Genomic DNA, 18,623 nt, shown 5'->3' with positions numbered 1-18,623 from the left:
ATCACAGGATTCTGGCCAAAAAACTGAACCATGTGTGAGTCAACAAACATGTCCCTTGAATGCATGCAACACTATATATTTCAGTAAACCGTCCCTTCGGATGATTCTTGTATTGCCAAATTATTATCACATTGTTACAGTCACACACCAAAAGCAACAGGCCACTACAAAACCCTGCGCCCACACTGGCCACATTTATGGAAAGTGGCCCACAAGCTTGTGGCCAGTTAAAGCTGGCCAGTTCCCATATGGTCTAGCAGTTAGGATTCCTGGTTTTCTCATACGCAGCCAGGGGTTGACTCCAGTTTTTCCTCTAGATAAAGGTTGCCGTGTGTGTTTTCAAATGGATGACACGAGTATTTTCACTTGGACAAGAGCTTAATTACCAGTTTGAGGAATCAATTCTGCAATCACAGGAATCTGCCCAAATACACTGAACCCCCGGGTTGAGTGAAAAAACAGATTCCCTGAATGCATACAACACTATATAATTCAGAAAACCGTCCTTTTGGATAATTCTTGTTTTGCCAAATTATTATCACATTGTTACAGTCACAGAACTAAAGCAACAGGCCACTACAAGGTCCTGCGCCCACGCTGACCACATGTATGGAAAGTGCGCCAGAAGCCCATGGCCAGTTTAAAGTGTTCAGATCCCATATGGTCTAGCGGTTAGGATTCCTGGTTTTCACCCAGGCGGCCCGGGTTCAACTCCCGGTATGGGAATGCATGCTCCTTTTTGCTTCCCTCCTCAAAAATCCAGCAAATCTTCCTGCACCAGAAGTGACTTTTTGGCCAGCAGTAGAGCTACAGAACCCTGATATGTCGAGGTTCTGACTAGCCCTTAGCCCCTTCGATAGCTCAGCTGGTAGAGCGGAGGACTGTAGGTTGGAGTGTTGGCCATCCTTATGTCGCTGGTTCAACTCCGGCTCGAAGGAGGTGTTTTTTTCATGTTCCCACCAATGTTTTGGCTTGGAGCTGGCTTTCTCACAGCTGTCAGCAGAGCTTGAATTCGCAGTCCACAATTGGAAGGCAAAAGAACTTTCCCTGACCGGGAATCGAACCCGGGCCGCGGCGGTGAGAGCGCCGAATCCTAACCACTAGACCACCAGGGAGGGCTGGAGGGCTCGTGGGCTGCTGGGCTGGTGGGCTGCTGGGCTGGTGGGCTGCTGGGCTAGTGGGCTGGTGGGCTGGAGGGCTGGAGGGCTGGAGGGCTGGTAGTCTGTTCTCCTGATAACAAGGTGAGAATGAGCAGACATCAATGCTTGCCATCGTCACATCGAAAACCAACAAGTCTGTAACAATCGGGGGTCTTTACTTTTGGTGGGTCAGTGGCGCAATGGATAACGCATCTGACTACGGATCAGAAGATTCTAGGTTCGACTCCTGGCTGGCTCGCTCTGTGCTTGTTTTTCTCCGGCTTATTTTGTTGTTGTGTTTTTTTTCTCAAAAGTCCAAAAGAAAAGGCAACTCTCTAGGCATTCTTCTATTTTTTCCAAAAAAAGGCACATTCTGCACACCCATTCCGATGTCTAGGGGAGACACGGACATGCTTTGGTATTGCCATTCGTCTCACAAAATGCAGGCTGGTGGGCCAGTTGATTCTAGAATAAACAATTTCATCGCTACTCTGTAACCGCTTTACTACTTTGAAGGGTGCAATGCCATGTGGTTTTGATGTCACAGGCTTGCCATTTTGAAGCCTTATCACTAATTGCCACCTGGACATTGAGAATAATTTGTAATCTGCATTAAACTGAACGAGCGAATAATCAGCATATTAAAAATTGGTCTCACTTTCATTATTAACCTCACAACATGTCAGTTTTGTACCTTGACAGACCGACGATAGGCAGTTTTTCCTCTAGATAACGGTTGCCATGTGTGTTTTCAGATGCATGACACAAGTATTTTCACCTGGACAAGACCTTAATTACCAGTTCGAGGTATAAATTCAGCAATCACAGGATTCTGGCCAAAAAACTGAACCATGTGTGAGTCAACAAACATGTCCCTTGAATGCATGCAACACTATATATTTCAGTAAACCGTCCCTTCGGATGATTCTTGTATTGCCAAATTATTATCACATTGTTACAGTCACACACCAAAAGCAACAGGCCACTACAAAACCCTGCGCCCACACTGGCCACATTTATGGAAAGTGGCCCACAAGCTTGTGGCCAGTTAAAGCTGGCCAGTTCCCATATGGTCTAGCAGTTAGGATTCCTGGTTTTCTTGTACGCAGCCAGGGGTTGACTCCAGTTTTTCCTCTAGATAAAGGTTGCCGTGTGTGTTTTCAAATGGATGACACGAGTATTTTCACTTGGACAAGAGCTTAATTACCAGTTTGAGGAATCAATTCTGCAATCACAGGAATCTGCCCAAATACACTGAACCCCCGGGTTGAGTGAAAAAACAGATTCCCTGAATGCATACAACACTATATAATTCAGAAAACCGTCCTTTTGCATAATTCTTGTTTTGCCAAATTATTATCACATTGTTACAGTCTCAGAACTAAAGCAACAGGCCACTACAAGGTCCTGCGCCCACGCTGACCACATGTATGGAAAGTGCGCCAGAAGCCCATGGCCAGTTTAAAGTGTCCAAATCCCATATGGTCTAGCGGTTAGGATTCCTGGTTTTCACCCAGGCGGCCCGGGTTCAACTCCCGGTATGGGAATGCATGCTCCTTTTTGCTTCCCTCCTCAAAAATCCAGCAAATCTTCCTGCACCAGAAGTGACTTTTTGGCCAGCAGTAGAGCTACAGAACCCTGATATGTCGAGGTTCTGATCCAGCAAATCTTCCTGCACCAGAAGTGACTTTTTGGCCAGCAGTAGAGCTACAGAACCCTGATATGTCGAGGTTCTGACTAGCCCTTAGCCCCTTCGATAGCTCAGCTGGTAGAGCGGGGGACTGTAGGTTGGAGTGTTGGCCATCCTTAGGTCGCTGGTTCAACTCCGGCTTGCAGGTTGCCTTAGGTCGCTGGTTCAACTCCGGCTTGCAGGAGGTGTTTTTTTCATGTTCCCACTAATGTTTTGGCTTGGAGCTGGCTTTCTCACAGCTGTCAGCAGAGCTTGAATTCGCAGTCCACAATTGGAAGGCAAAAGAGCTTTCCCTGGAATCGAACCCGGGCCGCGGCGGTGAGAGCACCGAATCCTAACCACTAGACCACCAGGGATGGATGGTGGGCTGGAGGGCTCGTGGGCTGGTGGGCAGGAGGGCTGGAGGGCTCGTGGGCTCGTGGGCTCGGACATGCTTTGGTATTGCCATTCGTCTCACAAAATGCAGGCTGGTGGGCCAGTTGATTCTAGAAAGAACAATTTCATCGCTACTCTTTAACCGCTTTACTACTTTGAAGGGTGCAATGCCATGTGGTTTTGATGTCACAGGCTTGCCATTTTGAAGCCTTATCACTAATTGCCACCTGGACATTGAGAATAATTTGTAATCTGCATTAAACTGAACGAGCGAATAATCAGCAATTTTGCGGATTAAAAATTGGTCTCACTTTCATTATTAACCTCACAACATGTCAGTTTTGTACCTTGACAGACCGACGATAGGCAGTTTTTCCTCTAGATAACGGTTGCCATGTGTGTTTTCAGATGCATGACACAAGTATTTTCACTTGGACAAGAGCTTAATTACCAGTTTGAGGAATCAATTCTGCAATCACAGGAATCTGCCCAAATACACTGAACCCCCGGGTTGAGTGAAAAACTATAAAGAACTAAAGCAACAGGCCACTACAAGGTCCTGCGCCCACGCTGACCACACGTATGGAAAGTGCGCCAGAAGCCCATGGCCAGTTTAAAGTGTCCAGATCCCATATGGTCTAGCGGTTAGGATTCCTGGTTTTCACCCAGGCGGCCCGGGTTCAACTCCCGGTATGGGAATGCATGCTCCTTTTTGCTTCCCTCCTCAAAAATCCAGCAAATCTTCCTGCACCAGAAGTGACTTTTTGGCCAGCAGTAGAGCTACAGAACCCTGATATGTCGAGGTTCTGATCCAGCAAATCTTCCTGCACCAGAAGTGACTTTTTGGCCAGCAGTAGAGCTACAGAACCCTGATATGTCGAGGTTCTGACTAGCCCTTAGCCCCTTCGATAGCTCAGCTGGTAGAGCGGGGGACTGTAGGTTGGAGTGTTGGCCATCCTTAGGTCGCTGGTTCAACTCCGGCTTGAAGGAGGTGTTTTTTTCATGTTCCCACCAATGTTTTGGCTTGGAGCTGGCTTTCTCACAGCTGTCAGCAGAGCTTGAATTCGCAGTCCACAATTGGAAGGCAAAAGAGCTTTCCCTGACCGGGAATCGAACCCGGGCCGCGGCGGTGAGAGCACCGAATCCTAACCACTAGACCACCAGGGATGGATGGTGGGCTGGAGGGCTCGTGGGCTGGTGGGCATGAGGGCTGGAGGGCTCGTGGGCTTGTGGGCTGGTGGGCTGGTGGGCTGGAGGGCTGGTAGTCTGTTCTCCTGATAACAAGGTGAGAATGAGCAGACATCAATGCTTGCCACCGTCACATCGAAAACCAACAAGTCTGTAACAATCGGGGGTCTTTACTAATGGTGGGCCAGTGGCGCAATGGATAACGCGTCTGACTACGGATCAGAAGATTCTAGGTTCGACTCCTGGCTGGCTCGCTCTGTGCTTGTTTTTCTCCGGCTTATTTTGTTGTTGTGTTTTTTTTCTCCAAAGTCCAAAAGAAAAGGCATCTCTCTAGGCATTCTTCTATTTTTTCCAAAAAAAGGCACATTCTGCACACCCATTCCGATGTCTAGGGGAGACACGGACATGCTTTGGTATTGCCATTCGTCTCACAAAATGCAGGCTGGTGGGCCAGTTGATTCTAGAAAGAACAATTTCATCGCTACTCTGTAACCGCTTTACTACTTTGAAGGGTGCAATGCCATGTGGTTTTGATGTCACAGGCTTGCCATTTTGAAGCCTTATCACTAATTGCCACCTGGACATTGAGAATAATTTGTAATCTGCATTAAACTGAACGAGCGAATAATCAGCAATTTTGCGGATTAAAAATTGGTCTCACTTTCATTATTAACCTCACAACATGTCAGTTTTGTACCTTGACAGACCGACGATGGGCAGTTTTTCCTCTAGATAACGGTTGCCATGTGTGTTTTCAGATGCATGACACAAGTATTTTCACCTGGACAAGACCTTAATTACCAGTTCGAGGTATAAATTCAGCAATCACAGGATTCTGGCCAAAAAACTGAACCATGTGTGAGTCAACAAACATGTCCCTTGAATGCATGCAACACTATATATTTCAGTAAACCGTCCCTTCGGATGATTCTTGTATTGCCAAATTATTATCACATTGTTACAGTCACACACCAAAAGCAACAGGCCACTACAAAACCCTGCGCCCACACTGGCCACATTTATGGAAAGTGGCCCACAAGCTTGTGGCCAGTTAAAGCTGGCCAGTTCCCATATGGTCTAGCAGTTAGGATTCCTGGTTTTCTCGTACGCAGCCAGGGGTTGACTCCAGTTTTTCCTCTAGATAAAGGTTGCCGTGTGTGTTTTCAGATGCATGACACAAGTATTTTCACTTGGACAAGAGCTTAATTACCAGTTTGAGGAATCAATTCTGCAATCACAGGAATCTGCCCAAATACACTGAACCCCCGGGTTGAGTGAAAAAACAGATTCCCTGAATGCATACAACACTATATAATTCAGAAAACCGTCCTTTTGGATAATTCTTGTTTTGCCAAATTATTATCACATTGTTACAGTCACAGAACTAAAGCAACAGGCCACTACAAGGTCCTGCGCCCACGCTGACCACATGTATGGAAAGTGCGCCAGAAGCCCATGGCCAGTTTAAAGTGTCCAGATCCCATATGGTCTAGCGGTTAGGATTCCTGGTTTTCACCCAGGCGGCCCGGGTTCAACTCCCGGTATGGGAATGCATGCTCCTTTTTGCTTCCCTCCTCAAAAATCCAGCAAATCTTCCTGCACCAGAAGTGACTTTTTGGCCAGCAGTAGAGCTACAGAACCCTGATATGTCGAGGTTCTGACTAGCCTTTAGCCCCTTCGATAGCTCAGCTGGTAGAGCGGAGGACTGTAGGTTGGAGTGTTGGCCATCCTTAGGTCGCTGGTTCAACTCCGGCTCGAAGGAGGTGTTTTTTTCATGTTCCCACCAATGTTTTGGCTTGGAGCTGGCTTTCTCACAGCTGTCAGCAGAGCTTGAATTCGCAGTCCACAATTGGAAGGCAAAAGAGCTTTCCCTGACCGGGAATCGAACCCGGGCCGCGGCGGTGAGAGCGCCGAATCCTAACCACTAGACCACCAGGGATGGATGGTGGGCTGGTGGGCAGGAGGGCTAGAGGGCTCGTGGGCTTGTGGGATGGTGGGCTGGTAGTCTGTTCTCCTGATAACAAGGTGAGAATGAGCAGACATCAATGCTTGCCACCGTCACATCGAAAACCAACAAGTCTGTAACAATCGGGGGTCTTTACTAATGGTGGGCCAGTGGCGCAATGGATAACGCGTCTGACTAAGGATCAGAAGATTCTAGGTTCGACTCCTGGCTGGCTCGCTCTGTGCTTGTTTTTCTCCGGCTTATTTTGTTGTTGTGTTTTTTTTCTCCAAAGTCCAAAAGAATTGGCAACTCTCTAGGCATTCTTCTATTTTTTCCAAAAAAAGGCACATTCTGCACACCCATTCCGATGTCTAGGGGAGACACGGACATGCTTTGGTATTGCCATTCGTCTCACAAAATGCAGGCTGGTGGGCCAGTTGATTCTAGAAAGAACAATTTCATCGCTACTCTGTAACCGCTTTACTACTTTGAAGGGTGCAATGCCATGTGGTTTTGATGTCACAGGCTTGCCATTTTGAAGCCTTATCACTAATTGCCACCTGGACATTGAGAATAATTTGTAATCTGCATTAAACTGAACGAGCGAATAATCAGCATATTAAAAATTGGTCTCACTTTCATTATTAACCTCACAACATGTCAGTTTTGTACCTTGACAGACCGACGATAGGCAGTTTTTCCTCTAGATAACGGTTGCCATGTGTGTTTTCAGATGCATGACACAAGTATTTTCACCTGGACAAGACCTTAATTACCAGTTCGAGGTATAAATTCAGCAATCACAGGATTCTGGCCAAAAAACTGAACCATGTGTGAGTCAACAAACATGTCCCTTGAATGCATGCAACACTATATATTTCAGTAAACCGTCCCTTCGGATGATTCTTGTATTGCCAAATTATTATCACATTGTTACAGTCACACACCAAAAGCAACAGGCCACTACAAAACCCTGCGCCCACACTGGCCACATTTATGGAAAGTGGCCCACAAGCTTGTGGCCAGTTAAAGCTGGCCAGTTCCCATATGGTCTAGCAGTTAGGATTCCTGGTTTTCTCATACGCAGCCAGGGGTTGACTCCAGTTTTTCCTCTAGATAAAGGTTGCCGTGTGTGTTTTCAAATGGATGACACGAGTATTTTCACTTGGACAAGAGCTTAATTACCAGTTTGAGGAATCAATTCTGCAATCACAGGAATCTGCCCAAATACACTGAACCCCCGGGTTGAGTGAAAAAACAGATTCCCTGAATGCATACAACACTATATAATTCAGAAAACCGTCCTTTTGGATAATTCTTGTTTTGCCAAATTATTATCACATTGTTACAGTCACAGAACTAAAGCAACAGGCCACTACAAGGTCCTGCGCCCACGCTGACCACATGTATGGAAAGTGCGCCAGAAGCCCATGGCCAGTTTAAAGTGTTCAGATCCCATATGGTCTAGCGGTTAGGATTCCTGGTTTTCACCCAGGCGGCCCGGGTTCAACTCCCGGTATGGGAATGCATGCTCCTTTTTGCTTCCCTCCTCAAAAATCCAGCAAATCTTCCTGCACCAGAAGTGACTTTTTGGCCAGCAGTAGAGCTACAGAACCCTGATATGTCGAGGTTCTGACTAGCTCTTAGCCCCTTCGATAGCTCAGCTGGTAGAGCGGAGGACTGTAGGTTGGAGTGTTGGCCATCCTTAGGTCGCTGGTTCAACTCCGGCTCGAAGGAGGTGTTTTTTTCATGTTCCCACCAATGTTTTGGCTTGGAGCTGGCTTTCTCACAGCTGTCAGCAGAGCTTGAATTCGCAGTCCACAATTGGAAGGCAAAAGAGCTTTCCCTGACCGGGAATCGAACCCGGGCCGCGGCGGTGAGAGCGCCGAATCCTAACCACTAGACCACCAGGGATGGATGGTGGGCTGGAGGGCTCGTGGGCTGGTGGGCAGGAGGGCTGGAGGGCTCGTGGGCTTGTGGGATGGTGGGCTGGTGGGCTGGAGGGCTGGTAGTCTGTTCTCCTGATAACAAGGTGAGAATGAGCAGACATCAATGCTTGCCACCGTCACATCGAAAACCAACAAGTCTGTAACAATCGGGGGTCTTTACTAATGGTGGGCCAGTGGCGCAATGGATAACGCGTCTGACTACGGATCAGAAGATTCTAGGTTCGACTCCTGGCTGGCTCGCTCTGTGCTTGTTTTTCTCCGGCTTATTTTGTTGTTGTGTTTTTTTTCTCCAAAGTCCAAAAGAAAAGGCAACTCTCTAGGCATTCTTCTATTTTTTCCAAAAAAAGGCACATTCTGCACACCCATTCCGATGTCTAGGGGAGACACGGACATGCTTTGGTATTGCCATTCGTCTCACAAAATGCAGGCTGGTGGGCCAGTTGATTCTAGAAAGAACAATTTCATCGCTACTCTGTAACCGCTTTACTACTTTGAAGGGTGCAATGCCATGTGGTTTTGATGTCACAGGCTTGCCATTTTGAAGCCTTATCACTAATTGCCACCTGGACATTGAGAATAATTTGTAATCTGCATTAAACTGAACGAGCGAATAATCAGCATATTAAAAATTGGTCTCACTTTCATTATTAACCTCACAACATGTCAGTTTTGTACCTTGACAGACCGACGATAGGCAGTTTTTCCTCTAGATAACGGTTGCCATGTGTGTTTTCAGATGCATGACACAAGTATTTTCACCTGGACAAGACCTTAATTACCAGTTCGAGGTATAAATTCAGCAATCACAGGATTCTGGCCAAAAAACTGAACCATGTGTGAGTCAACAAACATGTCCCTTGAATGCATGCAACACTATATATTTCAGTAAACCGTCCCTTCGGATGATTCTTGTATTGCCAAATTATTATCACATTGTTACAGTCACACACCAAAAGCAACAGGCCACTACAAAACCCTGCGCCCACACTGGCCACATTTATGGAAAGTGGCCCACAAGCTTGTGGCCAGTTAAAGCTGGCCAGTTCCCATATGGTCTAGCAGTTAGGATTCCTGGTTTTCTTGTACGCAGCCAGGGGTTGACTCCAGTTTTTCCTCTAGATAAAGGTTGCCGTGTGTGTTTTCAAATGGATGACACGAGTATTTTCACTTGGACAAGAGCTTAATTACCAGTTTGAGGAATCAATTCTGCAATCACAGGAATCTGCCCAAATACACTGAACCCCCGGGTTGAGTGAAAAAACAGATTCCCTGAATGCATACAACACTATATAATTCAGAAAACCGTCCTTTTGCATAATTCTTGTTTTGCCAAATTATTATCACATTGTTACAGTCTCAGAACTAAAGCAACAGGCCACTACAAGGTCCTGCGCCCACGCTGACCACATGTATGGAAAGTGCGCCAGAAGGCCATGGCCAGTTTAAAGTGTCCAAATCCCATATGGTCTAGCGGTTAGGATTCCTGGTTTTCACCCAGGCGGCCCGGGTTCAACTCCCGGTATGGGAATGCATGCTCCTTTTTGCTTCCCTCCTCAAAAATCCAGCAAATCTTCCTGCACCAGAAGTGACTTTTTGGCCAGCAGTAGAGCTACAGAACCCTGATATGTCGAGGTTCTGATCCAGCAAATCTTCCTGCACCAGAAGTGACTTTTTGGCCAGCAGTAGAGCTACAGAACCCTGATATGTCGAGGTTCTGACTAGCCCTTAGCCCCTTCGATAGCTCAGCTGGTAGAGCGGGGGACTGTAGGTTGGAGTGTTGGCCATCCTTAGGTCGCTGGTTCAACTCCGGCTTGCAGGTCGCCTTAGGTCGCTGGTTCAACTCCGGCTTGCAGGAGGTGTTTTTTTCATGTTCCCACTAATGTTTTGGCTTGGAGCTGGCTTTCTCACAGCTGTCAGCAGAGCTTGAATTCGCAGTCCACAATTGGAAGGCAAAAGAGCTTTCCCTGGAATCGAACCCGGGCCGCGGCGGTGAGAGCACCGAATCCTAACCACTAGACCACCAGGGATGGATGGTGGGCTGGAGGGCTCGTGGGCTGGTGGGCAGGAGGGCTGGAGGGCTCGTGGGCTCGTGGGCTCGGACATGCTTTGGTATTGCCATTCGTCTCACAAAATGCAGGCTGGTGGGCCAGTTGATTCTAGAAAGAACAATTTCATCGCTACTCTTTAACCGCTTTACTACTTTGAAGGGTGCAATGCCATGTGGTTTTGATGTCACAGGCTTGCCATTTTGAAGCCTTATCACTAATTGCCACCTGGACATTGAGAATAATTTGTAATCTGCATTAAACTGAACGAGCGAATAATCAGCAATTTTGCGGATTAAAAATTGGTCTCACTTTCATTATTAACCTCACAACATGTCAGTTTTGTACCTTGACAGACCGACGATAGGCAGTTTTTCCTCTAGATAACGGTTGCCATGTGTGTTTTCAGATGCATGACACAAGTATTTTCACTTGGACAAGAGCTTAATTACCAGTTTGAGGAATCAATTCTGCAATCACAGGAATCTGCCCAAATACACTGAACCCCCGGGTTGAGTGAAAAACTATAAAGAACTAAAGCAACAGGCCACTACAAGGTCCTGCGCCCACGCTGACCACACGTATGGAAAGTGCGCCAGAAGCCCATGGCCAGTTTAAAGTGTCCAGATCCCATATGGTCTAGCGGTTAGGATTCCTGGTTTTCACCCAGGCGGCCCGGGTTCAACTCCCGGTATGGGAATGCATGCTCCTTTTTGCTTCCCTCCTCAAAAATCCAGCAAATCTTCCTGCACCAGAAGTGACTTTTTGGCCAGCAGTAGAGCTACAGAACCCTGATATGTCGAGGTTCTGACTAGCCCTTAGCCCCTTCGATAGCTCAGCTGGTAGAGCGGAGGACTGTAGGTTGGAGTGTTGGCCATCCTTAGGTCGCTGGTTCAACTCCGGCTCGAAGGAGGTGTTTTTTTCATGTTCCCACCAATGTTTTGGCTTGGAGCTGGCTTTCTCACAGCTGTCAGCAGAGCTTAAATTCGCAGTCCACAATTGGAAGGCAAAAGAGCTTTCCCTGACCGGGAATCGAACCCGGGCCGCGGCGGTGAGAGCGCCGAATCCTAACCACTAGACCACCAGGGAGGGATGGTGGGCTGGAGGGCTCGTGGGCTGCTGGGCTGGTGGGCTGGAGGGCTGGAGGGCTGGAGGGCTGGTAGTCTGTTCTCCTGATAACAAGGTGAGAATGAGCAGACATCAATGCTTGCCACCGTCACATCGAAAACCAACAAGTCTGTAACAATCGGGGGTCTTTACTTTTGGTGGGCCAGTGGCACAATGGATAACGCGTCTGACTACGGATAAGAAGATTCTAGGTTCGACTCCTGGCTGGCTCGCTCTGTGCTTGTTTTTCTCCGGCTTATTTTGTTGTTGTGTTTTTTTTTCTCCAAAGTCCAAAAGAAAAGGCAACTCTCTAGGCATTCTTCTATTTTTTCCAAAAAAAGGCACATTCTGCACACCCATTCCGATGTCTAGGGGAGACACGGACATGCTTTGGTATTGCCATTCGTCTCACAAAATGCAGGCTGGTGGGCCAGTTGATTCTAGAATGAACAATTTCATCGCTACTCTGTAACCGCTTTACTACTTTGAAGGGTGCAATGCCATGTGGTTTTGATGTCACAGGCTTGCCATTTTGAAGCCTTATCACTAATTGCCACCTGGACATTGAGAATAATTTGTAATCTGCATTAAACTGAACGAGCGAATAATCAGCATATTAAAAATTGGTCTCACTTTCATTATTAACCTCACAACATGTCAGTTTTGTACCTTGACAGACCGACGATAGGCAGTTTTTCCTCTAGATAACGGTTGCCATGTGTGTTTTCAGATGCATGACACAAGTATTTTCACCTGGACAAGACCTTAATTACCAGTTCGAGGTATAAATTCAGCAATCACAGGATTCTGGCCAAAAAACTGAACCATGTGTGAGTCAACAAACATGTCCCTTGAATGCATGCAACACTATATATTTCAGTAAACCGTCCCTTCGGATGATTCTTGTATTGCCAAATTATTATCACATTGTTACAGTCACACACCAAAAGCAACAGGCCACTACAAAACCCTGCGCCCACACTGGCCACATTTATGGAAAGTGGCCCACAAGCTTGTGGCCAGTTAAAGCTGGCCAGTTCCCATATGGTCTAGCAGTTAGGATTCCTGGTTTTCTTGTACGCAGCCAGGGGTTGACTCCAGTTTTTCCTCTAGATAAAGGTTGCCGTGTGTGTTTTCAAATGGATGACACGAGTATTTTCACTTGGACAAGAGCTTAATTACCAGTTTGAGGAATCAATTCTGCAATCACAGGAATCTGCCCAAATACACTGAACCCCCGGGTTGAGTGAAAAAACAGATTCCCTGAATGCATACAACACTATATAATTCAGAAAACCGTCCTTTTGCATAATTCTTGTTTTGCCAAATTATTATCACATTGTTACAGTCACAGAACTAAAGCAACAGGCCACTACAAGGTCCTGCGCCCACGCTGACCATATGTATGGAAAGTGCGCCAGAAGCCCATGGCCAGTTTAAAGTGTCCAAATCCCATATGGTCTAGCGGTTAGGATTCCTGGTTTTCACCCAGGCGGCCCGGGTTCAACTCCCGGTATGGGAATGCATGCTCCTTTTTGCTTCCCTCCTCAAAAATCCAGCAAATCTTCCTGCACCAGAAGTTACTTTTTGGCCAGCAGTAGAGCTACAGAACCCTGATATGTCGAGGTTCTGATCCAGCAAATCTTCCTGCACCAGAAGTGACTTTTTGGCCAGCAGTAGAGCTACAGAACCCTGATATGTCGAGGTTCTGACTAGCTCTTAGCCCCTTCGATAGCTCAGCTGGTAGAGCGGAGGACTGTAGGTTGGAGTGTTGGCCATCCTTAGGTCGCTGGTTCAACTCCGGCTCGAAGGAGGTGTTTTTTTCATGTTCCCACCAATGTTTTGGCTTGGAGCTGGCTTTCTCACAGCTGTCAGCAGAGCTTGAATTCGCAGTCCACAATTGGAAGGCAAAAGAGCTTTCCCTGACCGGGAATCGAACCCGGGCCGCGGCGGTGAGAGCGCCGAATCCTAACCACTAGACCACCAGGGATGGATGGTGGGCTGGAGGGCTCGTGGGCTGGTGGGCTGGTGGGCAGGAGGGCTGGAGGGCTCGTGGGCTTGTGGGATGGTGGGCTGGTGGGCTGGAGGGCTGGTAGTCTGTTCTCCTGATAACAAGGTGAGAATGAGCAGACATCAATGCTTGCCACCGTCACATCGAAAACCAACAAGTCTGTAACAATCGGGGGTCTTTACTAATGGTGGGCCAGTGGCGCAATGGATAACGCGTCTGACTACGGATCAGAAGATTCTAGGTTCGACTCCTGGCTGGCTCGCTCTGTGCTTGTTTTTCTCCTGCTTATTTTGTTGTTGTGTTTTTTTTCTCCAAAGTCCAAAAGAAAAGGCAACTCTCTAGGCATTCTTCTATTTTTTCCAAAAAAAGGCACATTCTGCACACCCATTCCGATGTCTAGGGGAGACACGGACATGCTTTGGTATTGCCATTCGTCTCACAAAATGCAGGCTGGTGGGCCAGTTGATTCTAGAAAGAACAATTTCATCGCTACTCTGTAACCGCTTTACTACTTTGAAGGGTGCAATGCCATGTGGTTTTGATGTCACAGGCTTGCCATTTTGAAGCCTTATCACTAATTGCCACCTGGACATTGAGAATAATTTGTAATCTGCATTAAACTGAACGAGCGAATAATCAGCATATTAAAAATTGGTCTCACTTTCATTATTAACCTCACAACATGTCAGTTTTGTACCTTGACAGACCGACGATAGGCAGTTTTTCCTCTAGATAACGGTTGCCATGTGTGTTTTCAGATGCATGACACAAGTATTTTCACCTGGACAAGACCTTAATTACCAGTTCGAGGTATAAATTCAGCAATCACAGGATTCTGGCCAAAAAACTGAACCATGTGTGAGTCAACAAACATGTCCCTTGAATGCATGCAACACTATATATTTCAGTAAACCGTCCCTTCGGATGATTCTTGTATTGCCAAATTATTATCACATTGTTACAGTCACACACCAAAAGCAACAGGCCACTACAAAACCCTGCGCCCACACTGGCCACATTTATGGAAAGTGGCCCACAAGCTTGTGGCCAGTTAAAGCTGGCCAGTTCCCATATGGTCTAGCAGTTAGGATTCCTGGTTTTCTTGTACGCAGCCAGGGGTTGACTCCAGTTTTTCCTCTAGATAAAGGTTGCCGTGTGTGTTTTCAAATGGATGACACGAGTATTTTCACTTGGACAAGAGCTTAATTACCAGTTTGAGGAATCAATTCTGCAATCACAGGAATCTGCCCAAATACACTGAACCCCCGGGTTGAGTGAAAAAACAGATTCCCTGAATGCATACAACACTATATAATTCAGAAAACCGTCCTTTTGCATAATTCTTGTTTTGCCAAATTATTATCACATTGTTACAGTCTCAGAACTAAAGCAACAGGCCACTACAAGGTCCTGCGCCCACGCTGACCACATGTATGGAAAGTGCGCCAGAAGGCCATGGCCAGTTTAAAGTGTCCAAATCCCATATGGTCTAGCGGTTAGGATTCCTGGTTTTCACCCAGGCGGCCCGGGTTCAACTCCCGGTATGGGAATGCATGCTCCTTTTTGCTTCCCTCCTCAAAAATCCAGCAAATCTTCCTGCACCAGAAGTGACTTTTTGGCCAGCAGTAGAGCTACAGAACCCTGATATGTCGAGGTTCTGATCCAGCAAATCTTCCTGCACCAGAAGTGACTTTTTGGCCAGCAGTAGAGCTACAGAACCCTGATATGTCGAGGTTCTGACTAGCCCTTAGCCCCTTCGATAGCTCAGCTGGTAGAGCGGGGGACTGTAGGTTGGAGTGTTGGCCATCCTTAGGTCGCTGGTTCAACTCCGGCTTGCAGGTCGCCTTAGGTCGCTGGTTCAACTCCGGCTTGCAGGAGGTGTTTTTTTCATGTTCCCACTAATGTTTTGGCTTGGAGCTGGCTTTCTCACAGCTGTCAGCAGAGCTTGAATTCGCAGTCCACAATTGGAAGGCAAAAGAGCTTTCCCTGGAATCGAACCCGGGCCGCGGCGGTGAGAGCACCAAATCCTAACCACTAGACCACCAGGGATGGATGGTGGGCTGGAGGGCTCGTGGGCTGGTGGGCAGGAGGGCTGGAGGGCTCGTGGGCTCGTGGGCTCGGACATGCTTTGGTATTGCCATTCGTCTCACAAAATGCAGGCTGGTGGGCCAGTTGATTCTAGAAAGAACAATTTCATCGCTACTCTTTAACCGCTTTACTACTTTGAAGGGTGCAATGCCATGTGGTTTTGATGTCACAGGCTTGCCATTTTGAAGCCTTATCACTAATTGCCACCTGGACATTGAGAATAATTTGTAATCTGCATTAAACTGAACGAGCGAATAATCAGCAATTTTGCGGATTAAAAATTGGTCTCACTTTCATTATTAACCTCACAACATGTCAGTTTTGTACCTTGACAGACCGACGATAGGCAGTTTTTCCTCTAGATAACGGTTGCCATGTGTGTTTTCAGATGCATGACACAAGTATTTTCACTTGGACAAGAGCTTAATTACCAGTTTGAGGAATCAATTCTGCAATCACAGGAATCTGCCCAAATACACTGAACCCCCGGGTTGAGTGAAAAACTATAAAGAACTAAAGCAACAGGCCACTACAAGGTCCTGCGCCCACGCTGACCACACGTATGGAAAGTGCGGCAGAAGCCCATGGCCAGTTTAAAGTGTCCAGATCCCATATGGTCTAGCGGTTAGGATTCCTGGTTTTCACCCAGGCGGCCCGGGTTCAACTCCCGGTATGGGAATGCATGCTCCTTTTTGCTTCCCTCCTCAAAAATCCAGCAAATCTTCCTGCACCAGAAGTGACTTTTTGGCCAGCAGTAGAGCTACAGAACCCTGATATGTCGAGGTTCTGACTAGCCCTTAGCCCCTTCGATAGCTCAGCTGGTAGAGCGGAGGACTGTAGGTTGGAGTGTTGGCCATCCTTAGGTCGCTGGTTCAACTCCGGCTCGAAGGAGGTGTTTTTTTCATGTTCCCACCAATGTTTTGGCTTGGAGCTGGCTTTCTCACAGCTGTCAGCAGAGCTTAAATTCGCAGTCCACAATTGGAAGGCAAAAGAGCTTTCCCTGACCGGGAATCGAACCCGGGCCGCGGCGGTGAGAGCGCCGAATCCTAACCACTAGACCACCAGGGAGGGATGGTGGGCTGGAGGGCTCGTGGGCTGCTGGGCTGGTGGGCTGGAGGGCTGGAGGGCTGGAGGGCTGGTAGTCTGTTCTCCTGATAACAAGGTGAGAATGAGCAGACATCAATGCTTGCCACCGTCACATCGAAAACCAACAAGTCTGTAACAATCGGGGGTCTTTACTTTTGGTGGGCCAGTGGCACAATGGATAACGCGTCTGACTACGGATAAGAAGATTCTAGGTTCGACTCCTGGCTGGCTCGCTCTGTGCTTGTTTTTCTCCGGCTTATTTTGTTGTTGTGTTTTTTTTTCTCCAAAGTCCAAAAGAAAAGGCAACTCTCTAGGCATTCTTCTATTTTTTCCAAAAAAAGGCACATTCTGCACACTCATTCCGATGTCTAGGGGAGACACGGACATGCTTTGGTATTGCCATTCGTCTCACAAAATGCAGGCTGGTGGGCCAGTTGATTCTAGAATGAACAATTTCATCGCTACTCTGTAACCGCTTTACTACTTTGAAGGGTGCAATGCCATGTGGTTTTGATGTCACAGGCTTGCCATTTTGAAGCCTTATCACTAATTGCCACCTGGACATTGAGAATAATTTGTAATCTGCATTAAACTGAACGAGCGAATAATCAGCATATTAAAAATTGGTCTCACTTTCATTATTAACCTCACAACATGTCAGTTTTGTACCTTGACAGACCGACGATAGGCAGTTTTTCCTCTAGATAACGGTTGCCATGTGTGTTTTCAGATGCATGACACAAGTATTTTCACCTGGACAAGACCTTAATTACCAGTTCGAGGTATAAATTCAGCAATCACAGGATTCTGGCCAAAAAACTGAACCATGTGTGAGTCAACAAACATGTCCCTTGAATGCATGCAACACTATATATTTCAGTAAACCGTCCCTTCGGATGATTCTTGTATTGCCAAATTATTATCACATTGTTACAGTCACACACCAAAAGCAACAGGCCACTACAAAACCTTGCGCCCACACTGGCCACATTTATGGAAAGTGGCCCACAAGCTTGTGGCCAGTTAAAGCTGGCCAGTTCCCATATGGTCTAGCAGTTAGGATTCCTGGTTTTCTTGTACGCAGCCAGGGGTTGACTCCAGTTTTTCCTCTAGATAAAGGTTGCCGTGTGTGTTTTCAAATGGATGACACGAGTATTTTCACTTGGACAAGAGCTTAATTACCAGTTTGAGGAATCAATTCTGCAATCACAGGAATCTGCCCAAATACACTGAACCCCCGGGTTGAGTGAAAAAACAGATTCCCTGAATGCATACAACACTATATAATTCAGAAAACCGTCATTTTGCATAATTCTTGTTTTGCCAAATTATTATCACATTGTTACAGTCACAGAACTAAAGCAACAGGCCACTACAAGGTCCTGCGCCCACGCTGACCACATGTATGGAAAGTGCGCCAGAAGCCCATGGCCAGTTTAAAGTGTCCAGATCCCATATGGTCTAGCGGTTAGGATTCCTGGTTTTCACCCAGGCGGCCCGGGTTCAACTCCCGGTATGGGAATGCATGCTCCTTTTTGCTTCCCTCCTCAAAAATCCAGCAAATCTTCCTGCACCAGAAGTGACTTTTTGGCCAGCAGTAGAGCTACAGAACCCTGATATGTCGAGGTTCTGACTAGCCCTTAGCCCCTTCGATAGCTCAGCTGGTAGAGCGGAGGACTGTAGGTTGGAGTGTTGGCCATCCTTAGGTCGCTGGTTCAACTCCGGCTCGAATGAGGTGTTTTTTTCATGTTCCCACCAATGTTTTGGCTTGGAGCTGGCTTTCTCACAGCTGTCAGCAGAGCTTGAATTCGCAGTCCACAATTGGAAGGCAAAAGAGCTTTCCCTGACCGGGAATCGAACCCGGGCCGCGGCGGTGAGAGCGCCGAATCCTAACCACTAGACCACCAGGGAGGGATGGTGGGCTGGAGGGCTCGTGGGCTTCTGGGCTGGTGGGCTGGAGGGCTGGAGGGCTGGTAGTCTGTTCTCCTGATAACAAGGTG

At 47.3% G+C, this 18,623-nt stretch overlaps 20 non-coding genes across 20 annotated transcripts; all 20 read left to right on the top strand.

The window, feature by feature from the left end:
- The first annotated feature begins 654 nt into the window (after positions 1–654).
- trnae-uuc (transfer RNA glutamic acid (anticodon UUC)) lies at positions 655–726 on the top strand. Its single transcript has one exon. It is a non-coding gene; the product is annotated as a tRNA-Glu (tRNA).
- Positions 727–2,614: 1,888 nt separating this feature from the next.
- On the top strand, positions 2,615–2,686 carry trnae-uuc (transfer RNA glutamic acid (anticodon UUC)). The gene has a single exon. It is a non-coding gene; the product is annotated as a tRNA-Glu (tRNA).
- Positions 2,687–3,831: 1,145 nt separating this feature from the next.
- Positions 3,832–3,903, top strand: trnae-uuc (transfer RNA glutamic acid (anticodon UUC)). Its single transcript has one exon. It is a non-coding gene; the product is annotated as a tRNA-Glu (tRNA).
- Positions 3,904–4,573: 670 nt separating this feature from the next.
- On the top strand, positions 4,574–4,646 carry trnar-acg (transfer RNA arginine (anticodon ACG)). The gene has a single exon. It is a non-coding gene; the product is annotated as a tRNA-Arg (tRNA).
- A 1,224-nt stretch (positions 4,647–5,870) lies between these two features.
- Positions 5,871–5,942, top strand: trnae-uuc (transfer RNA glutamic acid (anticodon UUC)). The gene has a single exon. It is a non-coding gene; the product is annotated as a tRNA-Glu (tRNA).
- A 124-nt stretch (positions 5,943–6,066) lies between these two features.
- On the top strand, positions 6,067–6,154 carry trnay-gua (transfer RNA tyrosine (anticodon GUA)). The gene is given in 2 exon segments: positions 6,067–6,103; positions 6,119–6,154. It is a non-coding gene; the product is annotated as a tRNA-Tyr (tRNA).
- Positions 6,155–6,501: 347 nt separating this feature from the next.
- On the top strand, positions 6,502–6,574 carry trnal-aag (transfer RNA leucine (anticodon AAG)). The gene has a single exon. It is a non-coding gene; the product is annotated as a tRNA-Leu (tRNA).
- A 1,216-nt stretch (positions 6,575–7,790) lies between these two features.
- Positions 7,791–7,862, top strand: trnae-uuc (transfer RNA glutamic acid (anticodon UUC)). Its single transcript has one exon. It is a non-coding gene; the product is annotated as a tRNA-Glu (tRNA).
- A 124-nt stretch (positions 7,863–7,986) lies between these two features.
- trnay-gua (transfer RNA tyrosine (anticodon GUA)) lies at positions 7,987–8,074 on the top strand. The gene is given in 2 exon segments: positions 7,987–8,023; positions 8,039–8,074. It is a non-coding gene; the product is annotated as a tRNA-Tyr (tRNA).
- Positions 8,075–8,453: 379 nt separating this feature from the next.
- Positions 8,454–8,526, top strand: trnar-acg (transfer RNA arginine (anticodon ACG)). The gene has a single exon. It is a non-coding gene; the product is annotated as a tRNA-Arg (tRNA).
- A 1,216-nt stretch (positions 8,527–9,742) lies between these two features.
- On the top strand, positions 9,743–9,814 carry trnae-uuc (transfer RNA glutamic acid (anticodon UUC)). Its single transcript has one exon. It is a non-coding gene; the product is annotated as a tRNA-Glu (tRNA).
- A 1,145-nt stretch (positions 9,815–10,959) lies between these two features.
- On the top strand, positions 10,960–11,031 carry trnae-uuc (transfer RNA glutamic acid (anticodon UUC)). Its single transcript has one exon. It is a non-coding gene; the product is annotated as a tRNA-Glu (tRNA).
- Positions 11,032–11,155: 124 nt separating this feature from the next.
- trnay-gua (transfer RNA tyrosine (anticodon GUA)) lies at positions 11,156–11,243 on the top strand. The gene is given in 2 exon segments: positions 11,156–11,192; positions 11,208–11,243. It is a non-coding gene; the product is annotated as a tRNA-Tyr (tRNA).
- A 1,645-nt stretch (positions 11,244–12,888) lies between these two features.
- trnae-uuc (transfer RNA glutamic acid (anticodon UUC)) lies at positions 12,889–12,960 on the top strand. Its single transcript has one exon. It is a non-coding gene; the product is annotated as a tRNA-Glu (tRNA).
- A 203-nt stretch (positions 12,961–13,163) lies between these two features.
- On the top strand, positions 13,164–13,251 carry trnay-gua (transfer RNA tyrosine (anticodon GUA)). Its single transcript is given in 2 exon segments — positions 13,164–13,200; positions 13,216–13,251. It is a non-coding gene; the product is annotated as a tRNA-Tyr (tRNA).
- Positions 13,252–13,638: 387 nt separating this feature from the next.
- On the top strand, positions 13,639–13,711 carry trnar-acg (transfer RNA arginine (anticodon ACG)). Its single transcript has one exon. It is a non-coding gene; the product is annotated as a tRNA-Arg (tRNA).
- A 1,216-nt stretch (positions 13,712–14,927) lies between these two features.
- Positions 14,928–14,999, top strand: trnae-uuc (transfer RNA glutamic acid (anticodon UUC)). The gene has a single exon. It is a non-coding gene; the product is annotated as a tRNA-Glu (tRNA).
- Positions 15,000–16,144: 1,145 nt separating this feature from the next.
- trnae-uuc (transfer RNA glutamic acid (anticodon UUC)) lies at positions 16,145–16,216 on the top strand. Its single transcript has one exon. It is a non-coding gene; the product is annotated as a tRNA-Glu (tRNA).
- Positions 16,217–16,340: 124 nt separating this feature from the next.
- trnay-gua (transfer RNA tyrosine (anticodon GUA)) lies at positions 16,341–16,428 on the top strand. Its single transcript is given in 2 exon segments — positions 16,341–16,377; positions 16,393–16,428. It is a non-coding gene; the product is annotated as a tRNA-Tyr (tRNA).
- A 1,645-nt stretch (positions 16,429–18,073) lies between these two features.
- Positions 18,074–18,145, top strand: trnae-uuc (transfer RNA glutamic acid (anticodon UUC)). The gene has a single exon. It is a non-coding gene; the product is annotated as a tRNA-Glu (tRNA).
- Positions 18,146–18,623: the final 478 nt, after the last annotated feature.

The sequence above is a fragment of the Carassius gibelio genome, chromosome A11 (genome assembly GCF_023724105.1).
Source record: "Carassius gibelio isolate Cgi1373 ecotype wild population from Czech Republic chromosome A11, carGib1.2-hapl.c, whole genome shotgun sequence".
NCBI lineage: Eukaryota > Metazoa > Chordata > Actinopteri > Cypriniformes > Cyprinidae > Carassius > Carassius gibelio.
Note: the sequence above shows the minus strand (reverse complement) of the source record. Positions and strands in the feature narration are given on the sequence as shown.